The following is a 23,275-nucleotide window of genomic DNA, read 5'->3' as shown; positions in this document are numbered from 1 at the left end:
CACTACACTGACCATCAATGTAAGGAGACACTACACTGATCACCAATGTAAGGAGACACCACACTGACCACCAATGTAAGGAGACACCACACTGATAACCAATGTAAGGAGACACCACACTGATCACCAATGTAAGGAGACACTACACTGATCATCGACGTAAGGTGACACCACACTGATCACCAATGTAAGGAGACACCACACTGACCGCCAATGTAAGGAGACACCACCCTGATTACCAATGTAAGGAGACACCACACTGATCACCAATGTAAGGAGACACTACACTGACCACCAATGTAAGGGACACTACATGGACCATCAATGTAAGGAGACACTACACTGACCATCAATGTAAGGAGACACTACACTGACCACCAATGTAAGGAGACACTACACTGACCATCAATGTAAGGAGACACTACACTGACCACCAATGTAAGGAGACACTACACTGACCACCAATGTAAGGAGACACTACACTGACCACCAATGTAAGGAGACACCACACTGACCACCAATGTAAGGAGACACCACACTGATCACCAATGTAAGGAGACACCACACTGACCACCAATGTAAGGAGACACTACACTGACCACCAATGTAAGGGACACTACACTGACCATCAATGTAAGGAGACACTACACTGACCACCAATGTAAGGAGACACCACACTGATAACCAATGTAAGGAGACACCACACTGATCACCAATGTAAGGAGACACTACACTGACCACCAATGTAAGGAGACACCACACTGATCATCAATGTAAGGAGACACCACACTGACCATCAATGTAAGGAGACACTACACTGATCACCAATGTAAGGAGACACCACACTGATAACCAATGTAAGGAGACACTACACTAACCATCAATGTAAGGAGACACTACACTGATCACCAATGTAAGGAGACACTACACTGACCACCAATGTAAGGAGACACCACACTGATCACCAATGTAAGGAGACACTACACTGACCACCAATGTAAGGAGACACTACACTGATCACCAATGTAAGGAGACACCACACTGATCACCAATGTAAGGAGACACCAAACTGATCACCAATGTAAGGAGACACTACACTGACCACCAATGTAAGGAGACACTACACTGACCACCAATGTAAGGAGACACCACACTGATCACCAATGTAAGGAGACACCACAGTGATCACCAATGTAAGGAGACACCACACTGATAACCAATGTAAGGAGACACTACACTGACCACCAATGTAAGGAGACACTACACTGATCACCAATGTAAGGAGACACTACACTGATCACCAATGTAAGGAGACACCACACTGATAACCAATGTAAGGAGACACCACACTGATAACCAATGTAAGGAGACACCACACTGACCATCAATGTAAGGAGACACCACACTGACCACCAATGTAAGGAGACACCACACTGACCATCAATGTAAGGAGACACTACACTGACCACCAATGTAAGGGACACTACACTGACCATCAATGTAAGGAGACACTACACTGACCACCAATGTAAGGAGACACCACACTGATCACCAATGTAAGGAGACACCACACTGATCACCAATGTAAGGAGACACCACACTGATAACCAATGTAAGGAGACACTACACTGATCACCAATGTAAGGAGACACTACACTGACCATCAATGTAAGGAGACACTACACTGATCACCAATGTAAGGAGACACCACACTGACCACCAATGTAAGGAGACACTACACTGACCACCAATGTAAGGAGACACCACACTGATAACCAATGTAAGGAGACACTACACTGACCATCAATGTAAGGAGACACTACACTGCTCACCAATGTAAGGAGACACCACACTGACCATCAATGTAAGGAGACACCACACTGACCATCAATGTAAGGAGACACCACACTGACCATCAATGTAAGGAGACACCACACTGACCACCTGTACTGTCACTTTAAGGCTGGCTCCACCCAGGAGTGATGACAAGGGTCAAGGGGCAGAGTGGCCATCTTGGAGACACATGTAGAGATGTATTGATATGCAGAGCTGTCCTGTAATGCATGCTGGAGTGTACAGAGAGTCCTGAATAAACATCCGTTGTTCCAGACCAGAGTCCTGTGTCTCTCACAACACGGAGAATATAACAGTGGCGACGAGAATGGGATTTACAAGGTTACTATCCGTGTGAGAAAGGAAAGGAAGAAAAAAAAAAAAAAACTCTGGATTGTCAGCTGAATACAAACACCCACAGAGCCCAGCAGGAAAATGTCATTGATCGGGACATTAAGTGAATTTGATGGAGAACAGACATTGTGGAGCTCCTGGATTGAAAGATTAGAACAATATTTCTGTGCAAATGCCATCCCAGACGACAGGCAAGTAGCAGTGTTTCTGACAGTAGTTGGTGCTAGGACATATGACACGCTTAGGGATCTCCTTTTCCCTGAAAAACCAGCAACTAAGACTTTGGCAGAGCTCCTGACACTGTTAGGAAATCACTTCCAGCCTAAACCATTAGAGATTGCAGAAAGATTCAGGTTTTATCAGCGGCAGCAGCAGCCAGGTGAAGATATTAAGGCTTATGTGCTCGCCCTTCGCAGACTAGCCTCAACCTGTTCTTTTGGGGAGTATTTACCAACTGCACTGAGGGATAAGTTTGTCATGGGACTAAATAGTGAGTCTAGCCAAAAGAGACTGTTAACAGAGAAAGACCTTACCCTTACAATGGCAATTGAGATAGCTTCAGTGATGGAAATGGCTGTGAAAGATACAGAGGCATTGAACCCCCAGAGCAGATTGAACCCCCAGGTTAAAGAGGAAGTTTTCAGAACAGCAGTCAAGCAAACTGCAGCTAACGGTAAATATAGACTCTCACCAAGCCGGGAGTCAGCTTGCTACCGTTGTGGGAATACAGACCATGATCACAAAGTCTGCCGGTTTAAGGATCAGCTCTGTCATAATTGTGGAAAGGCAGGCCATCTGAAACGAGTCTGCCGTAGTAAGAAGGTGCGAAATAAACAACCTCTAAACACCAGGACAAAGGCATATATGGTGGGAAGATATACATCGTCATCTGAATCAGAGGATGAGGAAGTGCTCCACAGATTGGACATACATCATATGCATTCAGCACCCTCAGCAATGACTGTAGAGGTAACCGTGGAAGGGAAGAAACTCAAGATGGATGTAGACACAGGAGCAGCAGTTTCAGTTATCACCCAGAAACAATGGAGAAAATTTCTGATCCGAACAACTGTCCGTCCAACACCAATTAAACTGCAGACATACTCAAAGCAGATACTCCATCCACTGGGTTACGTGAAAGTACAGGTATCCTACAAGGGTCAGACAAAGAGAATGCCATTGTATATCCTAGAACATGGGGGACCCCCTCTTTTTGGGAGAGACTGGATTGCTCACTTTGGCATGCCAGACATCGCCATTAACCCCTGCAACACTGTGACCATCACATCAAGAGATAACGAGGGATGGGTGGAATCCCTGAAACAGCGATTCCCGCAAGTCTTTGATCACCATTTGGGAAAAATAAAGCATGACTGTGTGAGACTCAGGCTGAAACCCAATGCCCAGCCTAGGTTCTTCAAAGCTCGGACGGTACCTTTCGCACTCCGAGCAGGTGTGGAAGCTGAACTAAGCCGGCTGGAGGAACAAGGTGTCATCTCAAAGGTAGAGCACAGCGAGTGGGCATCACCAGTTGTACCAGTAAAGAAAGCGAATGGGGACTTACGCATTTGTGGCGATTTCCGCATGGCACTAAATTCTCAACTGGAGATAGACCAGTATCCCCTACCCAGAGTAGATGACATTTTTGCCTCTCTTGCAGGAGGTCAAAAGTTCACCAAGCTTGATCTCAGGCAAGCTTATTTACAGTTTGAGGTCCACCCTTCGTCCCGTAAGTTTCTAACCATCAACACTCACAAGGGACTGTATGAATACAATCGGATGGTGTTTGGTGTAGCCTCCGCCCCAGCCATTTGGCAACGCAAAATGGATGAGATTTTGGCAGACATTCCTTTCACACAGTGCCTGTTAGATGACATGCTCATCACGGGCCTGACGGACCAGGAACACAAGCGTAACGTGGAGCTTGTGTTGGCCAGACTCCAAGAGCAGGGTCTAAAAGTGAACTTGGCGAAATGCCAATTCATGGTACCTAAATTGGAGTTTTGTGGCCACCTTGTGGATGCAGGGGGTATACACACCACGGAAGCCAAAGTTGATGCTTTAGTAAAAGCTCCAGCCCCAACCAACGTCCAACAGCTGCGATCATACCTGGGCTTGCTGAACTATTACCACAAATTCCTGCCGGATCTAGCACACACTTTGTTTCCGTTGAACAAGCTTTTGGAGAAACACTCCAAATGGAACTGGTCGGCTGCATGCCAACGTGCTTTTGAAGTTTCTAAGCGAAAGCTGTTGGCGTCACGCATGCTCGTGCACTATGACCTCCAAAGGCCTCTCACCTTGGCTTGTGATGCCTCACCCTATGGTCTAGGGGCTGTACTATCTCACGTTTTACCAGATGGGTCAGAGAAACCTGTGGCATTCGCCTCCAGGTCCTTGACAAAAGCAGAAAGCAATTACTCTCACATTGACAAAGAGGCTCTGGCGCTCATATGGGCAATTAAGAAGTTTCATCTTTACCTGTATGGTAGGGAATTCACCATACTGACTGATCATAAACCACTCCTTCAGATCTTTAGCCCTGACAAATGCATCTCCCAGACGACTGCGGCCCGTCTTCAACGCTATGCCCTATTCTTGGGAGCATATAGCTACAAAATCCAGTATCGCAGCCATGATGCCAATGCTAATGCGGACGCCATGTCCCGGCTGACAAAGACATTAACAGACTCTTCTCCACCTGTCAAGAGTTGTCGTTACACCAGCCTGTCCTTTCTGTCTTCCGGGGAAGTAGCAGCCCATACAGCCAAGGATACCTTCCTTCAGACAATACTCTCCTGGGTACGGTACGGTTGGCCTGCAACTGTCACACAGGATTATGAACCTTACTTCCGTAGGCGTCTGGAATTAACTGTGGCTGGCAACTGTGTTTTATGGGGAGACCGAGTGATCGTTCCACAGACCCTCCGGAGACACGTTCTGGACTTGCTACATACTGGTCATCCCGGGGGCACACGTATGAAACAAAAGGCCCGAGGCTATGTGTGGTGGCCGAACCTCGACTCCGATATCACGACATATGTGAATGCGTGTGCTGGATGTGCACAAACTGCAAGAGACCCTCCTCGAGGGTGCGTCCAGCCCTGGACTTGGCCCACGGTCCCCTGGTTTCGCCTACACTTGGACTTTGCAGGCCCGATCAGAGGACACACCTTTTTGATCATTATTGATGCCCATTCAAAGTGGCCTGAGGTCATTCCTGTTACCCAGCCAACGACTAAGGCGACGATTTCCATACTGTTACATCTCGCTGCTACGTTTGGATACCCCAGAGAAATTGTCACAGACAACGGTGCACAATTCACAAGCCAGGAGTTTCAGAGTTTCCTGACTGCCCACAACATCAAACACAAGTTGACCGCACCTTACCACCCGGCTACAAATGGTCAAGCAGAAAGGTTTGTACAGACCTTCAAACGCTATTTCAAAGCTACTGTGGCTACAAGTAAACAACAGTCCCTGTCACCCCAGCAGCTGGACTCCTTCCTTTCTGCTTACAGAACCACACCACATGCAACTACTGGGAAAACTCCAGCTGAACTTCTTTTGGGTCGGCAGCCATGGACTGTTTTGGATATGCTCCGCCCTCAAACGGTCCAGGAACATGTACGGCAGTCCCAAGACAAGAGGGTCGAACACGACGAGATTCCCCGGTTTACAGGCCAGCAAAAGGTATGGGCCCGATCTTATGGCGCTTCCAACACTCGTTGGCTTCCTGCTATCGTCGCAGAGACTTTGGGACCCAAAATGTATCGGGTCTGCCTGGAAGATGGTTCCATTTGCAGAAGGCATGCGGACCAATTGCGTCCTCGTTCTCAGCTGCCCGAATCCCTGACATCGGCTGCACCTCCAGTGTCTCAAGGATCTGCTCCTACCGGATCAGGAGGCATTGAGACTGATGCTTGGGGAGACTCTGAACTTTTGAACTCAGCTACAGAGCCCTCCAGCCCTGGTCCAGAGGTCTGTTCACCCTCTGAGATAGGGGATCCCCTCTTGGCCCCGCCGGTGTCCATTCCGGCCAGCCCTGCTTCCTCCGGCCCCGAGGCCCTGGGTGTCCGTCCTCAACGACACTGTCGCCCTCCTGACCGGTTTCAAATGCAAGAGCGGTTACGAGACTTTCAACGGGCCCACCGAAAGTGATCTGCTGCCATGTTCTCACATCCAGGAGCGGAAGAAGCCATGTAAATCTCCTGAGTTTGAGGACTGTATTGGACAATTATTAGTTACTGTTTTATGCCTGTTCTCGTTTTGTTGTGTTTTTTTTTTTTGTTGTTTTTTTTTAGGGATGGATGGAAGGTGTTATACCTGAAGGGTTTCACATGTACTGTCACTTTAAGGCTGGCTCCACCCAGGAGTGATGACAAGGGTCAAGGGGCAGAGTGGCCATCTTGGAGACACATGTAGAGATGTATTGATATGCAGAGCTGTCCTGTAATGCATGCTGGAGTGTACAGAGAGTCCTGAATAAACATCCGTTGTTCCAGACCAGAGTCCTGTGTCTCTCACAACACGGAGAATATAACACCACCAATGTAAGGAGACACCACACTGACCACCAATGTAAGGAGACACTACACTGATCACCAATGTAAGGAGACACCACACTGATAACCAATGTAAGGAGACACTACACTGACCATCAATGTAAGGAGACACTACACTGATCACCAATGTAAGGAGACACTACACTGACCATCAATGTAAGGAGACACCACACTGACCACCAATGTAAGGAGACACCACACTGATCACCAATGTAAGGAGACACTACACTGACCACCAATGTAAGGAGACACTACACTGATCATCAATGTAAGGAGACACCACACTGACCATCAATGTAAGGAGACACCACACTGACCACCAATGTACGGAGACACCACACTGATAACCAATGTAAGGAGACACCACACTGACCATCAATGTAAGGAGACACCACACTGACCACCAATGTAAGGAGACACCACACTGACCACCAATGTAAGGAGACACCACATTGACCACCAATGTAAGGAGACACCACACTGACAATCAATGTAAGGAGACACCATACTGACTATCAATGTAAGGAGACACCACACTGACCACCAATGTAGGGAGACACTACACTGACCATCAATGTAAGGAGACACCACACTGACCACCAATGTAAGGAGACACCACACTGACCACCAATGTAAGGAGACACTACACTGACCACCAATGTAAGGAGACACCACACTGACCACCAATGTAAGGAGACACCACACTGACCACCAATGTAAGGAGACACCACACTGATAACCAATGTAAGGAGACACTACACTGACCACCAATGTAAGGAGACACCACACTGACCACCAATGTAAGGAGACACTACTCTGACCACCAATGTAAGGAGACACTACACTGACCATCAATGTAAGAAGACACCACACTGATCACCAATGTAAGGGACACTACACTGACCATCAATGTAAGGAGACACCACACTGATAACCAATGTAAGGAGACACCACACTGACCACCAATGTAAGGAGACACTACTCTGACCACCAATGTAAGGAGACACTACACTGACCATCAATGCAAGGAGACACCACACTGACCACCAATATAAGGAGACACTACACTGATCACCAATGTAAGGAGACACCACACTGACCACCAATGTAAGGAGACACCACACTGATCACCAATGTAAGGAGACACTACACTGACCACCAATGTAAGGAGACACCACACTGATCACCAATGTAAGGAGACACCACACTGATCACCAATGTAAGGAGACACTACACTGACCACCAATGTAAGGAGACTCCACACTGACCACCAATGTAAGGAGACACCACACTGATCACCAATGTAAGGAGACACTACACTGACCACCAATGTAAGGAGACTCCACACTGACCACCAATGTAAGGAGACACCACACTGACCACCAATGTAAGGAGACACCACACTGATCACCAATGTAAGGAGACACTACACTGATCACCAATGTAAGGAGACACTACACTGATCACCAATGTAAGGAGACACCACACTGATAACCAATGTAAGGAGACACCACACTGACCATCAATGTAAGGAGACACCACACTGACCACCAATGTAAGGAGACACCACACTGACCATCAATGTAAGGAGACACTACACTGACCACCAATGTAAGGGACACTACACTGACCATCAATGTAAGGAGACACTACACTGACCACCAATGTAAGGAGACACCACACTGATCACCAATGTAAGGAGACACCACACTGATAACCAATGTAAGGAGACACCACACTGATCACCAATGTAAGGAGACACTACACTGATCATCAATGTAAGGAGACTCTACACTGATCACCAATATAAGGAGACACCACACTGACCACCAATGTAAGGGGACATTACACTGACCACCAATGTAAGGAGACACCACACTGACCATCAATGTAAGGAGACACTACACTGATCACCAATGTAAGGAGACACCACACTGACCATCAATGTAAGGAGACACCACACTGACCACCAATGTAAGGAGACACTACACTGACCATCAATGTAAGGAGACACTACACTGATCACCAATGTAAGGAGACACCACACTGACCATCAATGTAAGGAGACACCACACTGACCATCAATGTAAGGAGACACCACACTGACCACCAATGTAAGGAGACACCACACTGACCACCAATGTAAGGAGACACTACACTGATCACCAATGTAAGGAGACACCACACTGATAACCAATGTAAGGAGACACTACACTGACCACCAATGTAAGGAGGCACCACACTGATCAGCAATGTAAGGAGACAATACACTGACCACCAATGTAAGGAGACACTACACTGACCATCAATGTAAGGAGACACCACACTGACCACCAATGTAAGGAGACACCATACTGATAACCAATGTAAGGAGACACCACACTGACCATCAATGTAAGGAGACACCACACTGACCACCAATGTAAGGAGAAACCACACTGACCACCAATGTAAGGAGACACTACACTGATCACCAATGTAAGGAGACACCACACTGATAACCAATGTAAGGAGACACTACACTGACCATCAATGTAAGAAGACACTACACTGATCACCAATGTAAGGAGACACTACACTGACCATCAATGTAAGGAGACACTACACTGACCACCAATGTAAGGAGACACCACACTGATCACCAATGTAAGGAGACACTACACTGACCATCAATGTAAGGAGACACCACACTGATAACCAATGTAAGGAGACACCACACTGACCATCAATGTAAGGAGACACCACACTGACTATCAATGTAAGGAGACACCACACTGACCACCAATGTAGGGAGACACTACACTGACCATCAATGTAAGGAGACACCACACTGACCACCAATGTAAGGAGACACTACACTGACCACCAATGTAAGGAGACACCACACTGACCACCAATGTAAGGAGACACCACACTGACCACCAATGTAAGGAGACACCACACTGATAACCAATGTAAGGAGACACTACACTGACCACCAATGTAAGGAGACACCACACTGACCACCAATGTAAGGAGACACTACTCTGACCACCAATGTAAGGAGACACTACACTGACCATCAATGTAAGAAGACACCACACAGATCACCAATGTAAGGGACACTACACTGACCATCAATGTAAGGAGACACCACACTGACCACCAATATAAGGAGACACTACACTGACCACCAATGTAAGGAGACACCACACTGACCACCATTGTAAGGAGACACCACACTGATAACCAATGTAAGGAGACACCACACTGATCACCAATGTAAGGAGACACTACACTGATCATCGATGTAAGGAGACACCACACTGATCACCAATGTAAGGAGATACCACACTGACCGCCAATGTAAGGAGACACCACCCTGATTACCAATGTAAGGAGACACCACACTGATCACCAATGTAAGGAGACACCACACTGACCACCAATGTAAGGAGACACTACACTGACCATCAATGTAAGGAGACACCACACTGATCACCAATGTAAGGAGACACCACACTGACCATCAATGTAAGGAGACACCTACACTGATCACCAATGTAAGGAGACACTACACTGACCACCAATGTAAGGAGACACCACACTGATCACCAATGTAAGGAGACACTACACTGACCATCAATGTAAGGAGACACCACACTGATCACCAATGTAAGGAGACAATACACTGACCACCAATGTAAGGGGAAACTACACTGACCACCAATGTAAGAAGACACCACACTGATCACCAATGTAAGGGGACACTACACTGACCATCAATGTAAGGAGACACCACACTGACCACCAATGTAAGGAGACACCACACTGACCACCAATGTAAGGAGACACTACACTGACCACCAATGTAAGGAGACACCACACTGACCACCAATGTAAGGAGACACCACACTGACCACCAATGTAAGGAGACACTACACTGACCATCAATGTAAGGAGACACCACACTGACCACCAATGTAAGGAGACACCACACTGACCACCAATGTAAGGAGACACCACACTGACCATCAATGTAAGGAGACACCACACTGACCACCAATGTAAGGAGACACTACACTGACCACCAATGTAAGGAGACACCACACTGACCACCAATGTAAGGAGACACCACACTGACCATCAATGTAAGGAGACACCACACTGACCGCCAATGTAAGGAGACACCACACTGACCACCAATGTAAGAAGACACTACACTGATCACCAATGTAAGGAGACACAACCCTGATCACCAATGTAAGGAGACACCACACTGATAACCAATGTAAGGAGACACCACACTGATCACCAATGTAAGGAGACACTACACTGATCATCAATGTAAGGAGACACTACACTGATCACCAATGTAAGGAGACACCACACTGACCGCCAATGTAAGGAGACACCACACTGACCACCAATGTAAGGAGACACTACACTGATCATCAATATAAGGAGACACCACCCTGATCACCAATGTAAGGAGACACCACACTGATCACCAATGTAAGGAGACACTACACTGACCACCAATGTAAGGGACACTACACTGACCATCAATGTAAGGAGACACCACACTGACCACCAATGTAAGGAGACACCACACTGACCATCAATGTAAGGAGACACCACACTGACCACCAATGTAAGGAGACACTACACTGATCACCAATGTAAGGAGACACTACACTGACCATCAATGTAAGGAGACACTACACTGACCATCAATGTAAGGAGACACTACACTGATCACCAATGTAAGGAGACACTACACTGACCATCAATGTAAGGAGACACTACACTGACCACCAATGTAAGGAGACACTACACTGACCACCAATGTAAGGAGACACCACACTGACCACCAATGTAAGGAGACACCACACTGACCATCAATGTAAGGAGACACCACATTGATCACCAATGTAAGGAGACACCACACTGATAACCAATGTAAGGAGACACCACACTGATCACCAATGTAAGGAGACACCACACTGACCATCAATGTAAGGAGACACCACACTGATAACCAATGTAAGGAGACACCACACTGACCATCAATGTAAGGAGACACCACACTGACCACCAATGTAAGGAGACACTACACTGATCACCAATGTAGGGAGACACTACACTGACCATCAATGTAAGGAGACACCACACTGACCACCAATGTAAGGAGACACCACACTGATCACCAATGTAGGGAGACACTACACTGACCATCAATGTAAGGAGACACCACACTGACCACCAATGTATGGAGACACCACACTGAAAACCAATGTAAGGAGACACCACACTGACCATCAATGTAAGGAGACACCACACTGACCACCAATGTAAGGAGACACCACACTGATAACCAATGTAAGGAGACACCACACTGACCACCAATGTAAGGAGACGCCACACTGACCATCAATGTAAGGAGACACCACACTGATCACCAATGTAAGGAGACACCACACTGATAACCAATGTAGGGAGACACTACACTGACCATCAATGTAAGGAGACACTACACTGACCACCAATGTAAGGAGACACCACACTGACCACCAATGTAAGGAGACACTACTCTGACCACCGATGTAAGGAGACACCACACTGACCACCGATGTAAGGAGACACCACACTGACCACCAATGTAAGGAGACACCACACTGACTACCGATGTAAGGAGACACTACACTGACCATCAATGTAAGGAGACACCACACTGACCACCAATGTAAGGAGACACTACACTGACCACCAATGTAAGGAGACACTACACTGACCATCAATGTAAGGAGACACCACACTGACCACCAATGTAAGGAGACACTACACTGACCACCAATGTAGGGAGACACTACACTGATCACCAATGTAAGGAGACACTACACTGACCACCAATGTAAGGAGACACTACACTGATCACCAATGTAAGGAGACACTACACGGATCACCAATGTAAGGAGACACCACACTGATCACCAATGTAAGGAGACAGCACACTGATAACCAATGTAAGGAGACACCACACTGATCACCAATGTAAGGAGACACTACACTGACCACCAATGTAAGGAGACACCACACTGACCACCAATGTAAGGAGACACCACACTGACCACCAATGTAAGGAGACACCACACTGATCACCAATGTAAGGAGACACCACACTGGTCACCAATGTAAGGAGACTCTACACTGACCACCAATGTAAGGAGACACCACACTGATCACCAATGTAAGGAGACACCACACTGACCACCAATGTAAGGAGACACCACACTGACCATCAATGTAAGGAGACACCACACTGACCATCAATGTAAGGAGACACCACACTGATAACCATTGTAAGGAGACACCACACTGACCTTTAATGTAAGGAGACACTACACTGACCACCAATGTAAGGGACACTACACTGACCATCAATCTAAGGAGACACTACACTGACCGCCAATGTAAGAAGACACTACACTGACCACCAATGTAAGGAGACACCACACTGATAACCAATGTAAGGAGACACTACACTGACCACCAATGTAAGGAGACACTACAGTGATCACTAATGTAAGGAGACACCACACTGACCATCAATGTAAGGAGACACCACACTGACCACCAATGTAAGGAGACACCACACTGACCATCAATGTAAGGAGACACCACACTGATAACCAATGTAAGGAGACACCACACTGACCTTTAATGTAAGGAGACACTACACTGACCACCAATATAAGGAAAACTACACTGACCATCAATGTAAGGAGACACTACACTGACCGCCAATGTAAGAAGACACTACACTGACCACCAATGTAGGGAGACACTACACTGATCACCAATGTAAGGAGACACTACACTGACCACCAATGTAAGGAGACACTACACTGATCACCAATGTAAGGAGACACTACACGGATCACCAATGTAAGGAGACACCACACTGATCACCAATGTAAGGAGACAGCACACTGATAACCAATGTAAGGAGACACCACACTGATCACCAATGTAAGGAGACACTACACTGACCACCAATGTAAGGAGACACCACACTGACCACCAATGTAAGGAGACACCACACTGACCACCAATGTAAGGAGACACCACACTGATCACCAATGTAAGGAGACACCACACTGACCACCAATGTAAGGAGACACCACACTGATCACCAATGTAAGGAGACACTACACTGACCACCAATGTAAGGAGACACCACACTGATCACCAATGTAAGGAGACACCACACTGACCACCAATGTAAGGAGACACCACACTGACCATCAATGTAAGGAGACACCACACTGACCATCAATGTAAGGAGACACCACACTGATAACTGTTATATTCTCCGTGTTGTGAGAGACACAGGACTCTGGTCTGGAACAACGGTTGTTTATTCAGGACTCACTGTACAGCATTACAGGACAGCTCTGCATATCAATACATCTCTACATGTGTCTAAAGATGGCCACTCTGCCCCTTGACCCTTGTCATCACTCCTGGGTGGAGCCAGCCTTAAAGTGACAGTACATGTGAAACCCTTCAGGTATAACACCTTCCATCCATACCTAAAAAAAAAAACAAAAAACAAAAAAAAAAAAACAACAAAACGAGAACAGGCATAAAACAGTAACTCATAATTGTCCAATACAGTCCTCCAACTCAGGAGATTTACATGGTTTCTTCCACGTCCGGATGTGAGAACAACTTCCAGGGAAGCTCCGGGGGGAAAATGGCAGCGGATCACTTTCGGCGGGCCCGTCGAAAGTCTCGTAACCGGTCTTGCATTTGAAACCGGTCAGGAGGGCGACAGTGTCGTTGAGGACGGGCACCCAGCGACTCGGGGCTGGAGGAAGCAGGGCTGGCCGGAATGGACACCGGCGGGGCCAAGAGGGGATTCCCTAGCTCAGAGGGTGAGCAGACCTCTGGACCAGGGCTGGAGGGCTCTGTTGGAGCTGAGTTCAAAAGTTCAGAGTCTCCCCAAGCATCAGTCTCAATGCCTCCTGATCCGGTAGGAGCAGATCCTTGAGACACTGGAGGTGCAGCCGATGTCAGGGATTCGGGCAGCTGAGAACGAGAACGCAATTGGTCCACATGCCTTCTGCAAATGGAACCATCTTCCAGGCAGACCCTATACATTTTGGGTCCCAAAGTCTCTGCGACGATAGCAGGAAGCCAACGAGTGTTGGAAGCGCCATAAGATCGGGCCCATACCTTTTGCTGGGCTGTAAACCGGGGAATCTCGTCGTGTTCGACCCTCTTGTCTTGGGACTGCCGTACATGTTCCTGGACCGTTTGAGGGCGGAGCATATCCAAAACAGTCCATGGCTGCCGACCCAAAAGAAGTTCAGCTGGAGTTTTCCCAGTGGTTGCATGTGGTGTGGTTCTGTAAGCAGAAAGGAAGGAGTCCAGCTGCTGGGGTGACAGGGACTGTTGTTTACTTGTAGCCACAGTAGCTTTGAAATAGCGTTTGAAGGTCTGTACAAACCTTTCTGCTTGACCATTTGTAGCCGGGTGGTAAGGTGCGGTCAACTTGTGTTTGATGTTGTGGGCAGTCAGGAAACCCTGAAACTCCTGGCTTGTGAATTGTGCACCGTTGTCTGTGACAATTTCTCTGGGGTATCCAAACGTAGCAGCGAGATGTAACAGTATGGAAATCGTCGCCTTAGTCGTTGGCTGAGTAACAGGAACGACCTCAGGCCACTTTGAATGGGCATCAATAATGATCAAAAAGGTGTGTCCTCTGATCGGGCCTGCAAAGTCCAAGTGTAGGCGAAACCAGGGAACCGTGGGCCAAGTCCAGGGCTGGACGCACCCTCGAGGAGGGTCTCTCGCAGTTTGTGCACATCCAGCACACGCATTCACATATGTCGTGATATCGGAGTCGAGGTTTGGCCACCACACATAGCCTCGGGCCTTTTGTTTCATACGTGTGCCCCCGGGATGACCAGTATGTAGCAATTCCAGAATGTGTCTCCGGAGGGTCTGTGGAACGATCACTCGGTCTCCCCATAAAACACAGTTGCCAGACACAGTTAATTCCAGACGCCTACGGAAGTAAGGCTCATAATCCTGTGTGACAGTTGCAGGCCAACCGTACCGTACCCAGGAGAGTATTGTCTTAAGGAAGGTATCCTTGGCTGTATGGGCTGCTACTTCCCCGGAAGACAGAAAGGACAGGCTAGTGTAACGACAACTCTTGACAGGTGGAGAAGAGTCTGTTAATGTCCTTGTCAGACGGGACATGGCGTCTGCATTAGCGTTGGCATCATGGCTGCGATACTGGATTTTGTAGCTATATGCTCCCAAGAATAGGGCATAGCGTTGAAGACGGGCTGCAGTCGTCTGGGAGATGCCTTTGTCAGGGCTAAAGATCTGAAGGAGCGGTTTATGATCAGTCAGTATGGTGAATTCCCTACCATACAGGTAAAGATGAAACTTCTTAATTGCCCATATGAGCGCCAGAGCCTCTTTGTCAATGTGAGAGTAATTGCTTTCTGCTTTTGTCAAGGACCTGGAGGCGAATGCCACAGGTTTCTCTGACCCATCTGGTAAAACGTGAGATAGTACAGCCCCTAGACCATAGGGTGAGGCATCACAAGCCAAGGTGAGAGGCCTTTGGAGGTCATAGTGCACGAGCATGCGTGACGCCAACAGCTTTCGCTTAGAAACTTCAAAAGCACGTTGGCATGCAGCCGACCAGTTCCATCTGGAGTGTTTCTCCAAAAGCTTGTTTAATGGAAACAAAGTGTGTGCTAGATCCGGCAGGAATTTGTGGTAATAGTTCAGCAAGCCCAGGTATGATCGCAGCTGCTGGACGTTGGTCGGGGCTGGAGCTTTTACTAAAGCATCAACTTTGGCTTCCGTGGTGTGTATACCCTCTGCATCCACAAGGTGGCCACAAAACTCCAATTTAGGTACCATGAATTGGCATTTCGCTAAGTTCACTTTTAGACCCTGCTCTTGGAGTCTGGCCAACACAAGCTCCACGTTACGCTTGTGTTCCTGGTCCGTCAGGCCCGTGATGAGCATGTCATCTAACAGGCACTGTGTGAAAGGAATGTCCGCCAAAATCTCATCCATTTTGCGTTGCCAAATGGCTGGGGCGGAGGCTACCCCAAACACCATCCGATTGTATTCATACAGTCCCTTGTGAGTGTTGATTGTTAGAAACTTGCGGGACGAAGGGTGGACCTCAAACTGTAAATAAGCTTGCCTGAGATCAAGCTTGGTGAACTTTTGACCTCCTGCAAGAGAGGCAAAAATGTCATCTACTCTGGGTAGGGGATACTGGTCTATCTCCAGTTGAGAATTTAGTGCCATGCGGAAATCGCCACAAATGCGTAAGTCCCCATTCGCTTTCTTTACTGGTACAACTGGTGATGCCCACTCGCTGTGCTCTACCTTTGAGATGACACCTTGTTCCTCCAGCCGGCTTAGTTCAGCTTCCACACCTGCTCGGAGTGCGAAAGGTACCGTCCGAGCTTTGAAGAACCTAGGCTGGGCATTGGGTTTCAGCCTGAGTCTCACACAGTCATGCTTTATTTTTCCCAAATGGTTATCAAAGACTTGCGGGAATCGCTGTTTCAGGGACTTCACCCATCCCTCTTCATCCCCTGATGGGATGGTCACGGTGTTGCAGGGGTTAATGGCGATGTCTGGCATGCCAAAGTGAGCAATCCAGTCTCTCCCAAAAAGAGGGGGTCCCCCATGTTCTAGGATATATAATGGCATTCTCTTTGTCTGACCCTTGTAGGATACCTGTACTTTCACGTACCCCAGTGGGTGGAGTATCTGCTTTGAATATGTCTGCAGTTTGATTGGTGTTGGACGGACAGTTGTTCGGATCAGAAGTTTTCTCCATTGTTTCTGGGTGATAACTGAAACTGCTGCTCCTGTGTCTACATCCATCTTGAGTTTCTTTCCTTCCACGGTTACCTCTACAGTCATTGCTGAGGGTGCTGAATGCATATGATGTATGTCCAATCTGTGGAGCACTTCCTCATCCTCTGATTCAGATGACGATGTATATCTTCCCACCATATATGCCTTTGTCCTGGGGTTCAGAGGTTGTTTATTTCGCACCTTCTTACTACGGCAGACTCGTTTCAGATGGCCTGCCTTTCCACAATTATGACAGAGCTGATCCTTAAACCGGCAGACTTTGTGATCATGGTCTGTATTCCCACAACGGTAGCAAGCTGACGTCCTGGTTGGTGAGGTTCTATATTTACAGTTAGCTGCAGTTTGCTTGACTGCTGTTCTGAAAACTTCCTCTTTAACCTCTTCCCTTCTGCTCTGGGGGTTCAAAGCTTCTGTATCTTTCACAGCCATTTCCATCACTGAAGCTATCTCAATTGCCTTTGTAAGGGTAAGGTCTTTCTCTGTTAACAGTCTCTTTTGGCTAGACTCACTATTCAGTCCCATGACAAACTTATCCCTCAGTGCAGTTGGTAAATACTCCCCAAAAGAACAGGTTGAGGCTAGTCTGCGAAGGGCGAGCACATAAGCCTTAATATCTTCACCCGGCTGCTGCTGCCGCTGATAGAACCGGAATCTCTCTGCAATCTCTAGTGGTTTAGGCTGGAAGTGATTTCCTAACAGTGTCAGGAGCTCTGCCAAAGTCTTAGATGATGGTTTTTCAGGGAAAAGGAGATCCCTAAGAGTGTCATATGTCCTAGCACCAACCACTGTCAGAAACACTGCTACTTGCCTGTCGCCTGGGATGGCATTTGCACAGAAATATTGTTCTAATCTTTCAATCCAAGAAATCCACGTTGTCTGTTCGCCATCAAATTCACTTAATGTCCCGATCAATGACATTTTCCTGCTGGGCTCTGTGGGTGTTTGTATTCCTGACAATCCAGAGTTTTTTTTTCTTCCTTTCCTTTCTCACACGGATAGTAACCTTGTAAATCCCATCCTCGTCGCCACTGTTATATTCTCCGTGTTGTGAGAGACACAGGACTCTGGTCTGGAACAACGGTTGTTTATTCAGGACTCACTGTACAGCATTACAGGACAGCTCTGCATATCAATACATCTCTACATGTGTCTAAAGATGGCCACTCTGCCCCTTGACCCTTGTCATCACTCCTGGGTGGAGCCAGCCTTAAAGTGACAGTACATGTGAAACCCTGTAAGGAGACACCACACTGACCATCAATGTAAGGAGACACCACACTGACCACCAATGTAAGGAGACACCACACTGACCATCAATGTAAGGAGACACCACACTGATAACCAATGTAAGGAGACACCACACTGACCTTTAATGTAAGGAGACACTACACTGACCAGCAATATAAGGAAAACTACACTGACCATCAATGTAAGGAGACACTACACTGACCGCCAATGTAAGAAGACACTACACTGACCACCAATGTAGGGAGACACTACACTGATCACCAATGTAAGGAGACACTACACTGACCACCAATGTAAGGAGACACTACACTGATCACCAATGTAAGGAGACACTACACGGATCACCAATGTAAGGAGACACCACACTGATCACCAATGTAAGGAGACAGCACACTGATAACCAATGTAAGGAGACACCACACTGATCACCAATGTAAGGAGACACTACACTGACCACCAATGTAAGGAGACACCACACTGACCACCAATGTAAGGAGACACCACACTGACCACCAATGTAAGGAGACACCACACTGATCACCAATGTAAGGAGACACCACACTGACCACCAATGTGTTATACCTGAAGGGTTTCACATGTACTGTCACTTTAAGGCTGGCTCCACCCAGGAGTGATGACAAGGGTCAAGGGGCAGAGTGGCCATCTTTAGACACATGTAGAGATGTATTGATATGCAGAGCTGTCCTGTAATGCTGTACAGAGAGTCCTGAATAAACAACCGTTGTTCCAGACCAGAGTCCTGTGTCTCTCACAACACGGAGAATATAACAGTGGCGACGAGGATGGGATTTACAAGGTTACTATCCGTGTGAGAAAGGAAAGGAAGAAAAAAAAACTCTGGATTGTCAGGAATACAAACACCCACAGAGCCCAGCAGGAAAATGTCATTGATCGGGACATTAAGTGAATTTGATGGCGAACAGACAACGTGGATTTCTTGGATTGAAAGATTAGAACAATATTTCTGTGCAAATGCCATCCCAGGCGACAGGCAAGTAGCAGTGTTTCTGACAGTGGTTGGTGCTAGGACATATGACACTCTTAGGGATCTCCTTTTCCCTGAAAAACCAGCAACTAAGACTTTGGCAGAGCTCCTGACACTGTTAGGGAATCACTTCCAGCCTAAACCACTAGAGATTGCAGAAAGATTCAGGTTTTATCAGCGGCAGCAGCAGCCGGGTGAAGATATTAAGGCTTATGTGCTCGCCCTTCGCAGACTAGCCTCAACTTGTTCTTTTGGGGAGTATTTACCAACTGCACTGAGGGATAAGTTTGTCATGGGACTGAATAGTGAGTCTAGCCAAAAGAGACTGTTAACAGAGAAAGACCTTACCCTTACAAAGGCAATTGAGATAGCTTCAGTGATGGAAATGGCTGTGAAAGATACAGAAGCTTTGAACCCCCAGAGCAGAAGGGAAGAGGTTAAAGAGGAAGTTTTCAGAACAGCAGTCAAGCAAACTGCAGCTAACTGTAAATATAGAACCTCACCAACCAGGACGTCAGCTTGCTACCGTTGTGGGAATACAGACCATGATCACAAAGTCTGCCGGTTTAAGGATCAGCTCTGTCATAATTGTGGAAAGGCAGGCCATCTGAAACGAGTCTGCCGTAGTAAGAAGGTGCGAAATAAACAACCTCTGAACCCCAGGACAAAGGCATATATGGTGGGAAGATATACATCGTCATCTGAATCAGAGGATGAGGAAGTGCTCCACAGATTGGACATACATCATATGCATTCAGCACCCTCAGCAATGACTGTAGAGGTAACCGTGGAAGGAAAGAAACTCAAGATGGATGTAGACACAGGAGCAGCAGTTTCAGTTATCACCCAGAAACAATGGAGAAAACTTCTGATCCGAACAACTGTCCGTCCAACACCAATCAAACTGCAGACATACTCAAAGCAGATACTCCACCCACTGGGGTACGTGAAAGTACAGGTATCCTACAAGGGTCAGACAAAGAGAATGCCATTATATATCCTAGAACATGGGGGACCCCCTCTTTTTGGGAGAGACTGGATTGCTCACTTTGGCATGCCAGACATCGCCATTAACCCCTGCAACACCGTGACCATCCCATCAGGGGATGAAGAGGGATGGGTGAAGTCCCTGAAACAGCGATTCCCGCAAGTCTTTGATAACCATTTGGGAAAAATAAAGCATGACTGTGTGAGACTCAGGCTGAAACCCAATGCCCAGCCTAGGTTCTTCAAAGCTCGGACGGTACCTTTCGCACTCCGAGCAGGTGTGGAAGCTGAACTAAGCCGGCTGGAGGAACAAGGTGTCATCTCAAAGGTAGAGCACAGCGAGTGGGCATCACCAGTTGTACCAGTAAAGAAAGCGAATGGGGACTTACGCATTTGTGGCGATTTCCGCATGGCACTAAATTCTCAACTGGAGATAGACCAGTATCCCCTACCCAGAGTAGATGACATTTTTGCCTCTCTTGCAGGAGGTCAAAAGTTCACCAAGCTTGATCTCAGGCAAGCTTATTTACAGTTTGAGGTCCACCCTTCGTCCCGCAAGTTTCTAACAATCAACACTCACAAGGGACTGTATGAATACAATCGGATGGTGTTTGGGGTAGCCTCCGCCCCAGCCATTTGGCAACGCAAAATGGATGAGATTTTGGCGGACATTCCTTTCACACAGTGCCTGTTAGATGACATGCTCATCACGGGCCTGACGGACCAGGAACACAAGCGTAACGTGGAGCTTGTGTTGGCCAGACTCCAAGAGCAGGGTCTAAAAGTGAACTTAGCGAAATGCCAATTCATGGTACCTAAATTGGAGTTTTGTGGCCACCTTGTGGATGCAGAGGGTATACACACCACGGAAGCCAAAGTTGATGCTTTAGTAAAAGCTCCAGCCCCGACCAACGTCCAGCAGCTGCGATCATACCTGGGCTTGCTGAACTATTACCACAAATTCCTGCCGGATCTAGCACACACTTTGTTTCCATTAAACAAGCTTTTGGAGAAACACTCCAGATGGAACTGGTCGGCTGCATGCCAACGTGCTTTTGAAGTTTCTAAGCGAAAGCTGTTGGCGTCACGCATGCTCGTGCACTATGACCTCCAAAGGCCTCTCACCTTGGCTTGTGATGCCTCACCCTATGGTCTAGGGGCTGTACTATCTCACGTTTTACCAGATGGGTCAGAGAAACCTGTGGCATTCGCCTCCAGGTCCTTGACAAAAGCAGAAAGCAATTACTCTCACATTGACAAAGAGGCTCTGGCGCTCATATGGGCAATTAAGAAGTTTCATCTTTACCTGTATGGTAGGGAATTCACCATACTGACTGATCATAAACCACTCCTTCAGATCTTTAGCCCTGACAAAGGCATCTCCCAGACGACTGCAGCCCGTCTTCAACGCTATGCCCTATTCTTGGGAGCATATAGCTACAAAATCCAGTATCGCAGCCATGATGCCAACGCTAATGCAGACGCCATGTCCCGTCTGACAAGGACATTAACAGACTCTTCTCCACCTGTCAAGAGTTGTCGTTACACTAGCCTGTCCTTTCTGTCTTCCGGGGAAGTAGCAGCCCATACAGCCAAGGATACCTTCCTTAAGACAATACTCTCCTGGGTACGGTACGGTTGGCCTGCAACTGTCACACAGGATTATGAGCCTTACTTCCGTAGGCGTCTGGAATTAACTGTGTCTGGCAACTGTGTTTTATGGGGAGACCGAGTGATCGTTCCACAGACCCTCCGGAGACACATTCTGGAATTGCTACATACTGGTCATCCCGGGGGCACACGTATGAAACAAAAGGCCCGAGGCTATGTGTGGTGGCCAAACCTCGACTCCGAGATCACGACATATGTGAATGCGTGTGCTGGATGTGCACAAACTGCGAGAGACCCTCCTCGAGGGTGCGTCCAGCCCTGGACTTGGCCCACGGTTCCCTGGTTTCGCCTACACTTGGACTTTGCAGGCCCGATCAGAGGACACACCTTTTTGATCATTATTGATGCCCATTCAAAGTGGCCTGAGGTCGTTCCTGTTACTCAGCCAACGACTAAGGCGACGATTTCCATACTGTTACATCTCGCTGCTACGTTTGGATACCCCAGAGAAATTGTCACAGACAACGGTGCACAATTCACAAGCCAGGAGTTTCAGGGTTTCCTGACTGCCCACAACATCAAACACAAGTTGACCGCACCTTACCACCCGGCTACAAATGGTCAAGCAGAAAGGTTTGTACAGACCTTCAAACGCTATTTCAAAGCTACTGTGGCTACAAGTAAACAACAGTCCCTGTCACCCCAGCAGCTGGACTCCTTCCTTTCTGCTTACAGAACCACACCACATGCAACCACTGGG

At 47.5% G+C, this 23,275-nt stretch overlaps 1 protein-coding gene across 1 annotated transcript in view; it reads right to left on the bottom strand.

Annotated features, from left to right (window-relative positions):
• LOC309550701 (NACHT, LRR and PYD domains-containing protein 3-like) overlaps window positions 1–23,275 on the bottom strand; it is a 138,229-nt gene that overhangs the window by 99,138 nt on the left and 15,816 nt on the right. The gene's annotated exons all lie outside the window — the stretch shown is intronic.

The sequence above is a fragment of the Pelophylax lessonae genome (genome assembly GCF_965119305.1).
Source record: "Pelophylax lessonae genome assembly, chromosome: 3".
Classification (NCBI taxonomy): domain Eukaryota; kingdom Metazoa; phylum Chordata; class Amphibia; order Anura; family Ranidae; genus Pelophylax; species Pelophylax lessonae.
The sequence above is the reverse complement of the archived record's forward strand: the minus strand, read 5'-3'. Positions and strand labels throughout refer to the sequence as shown.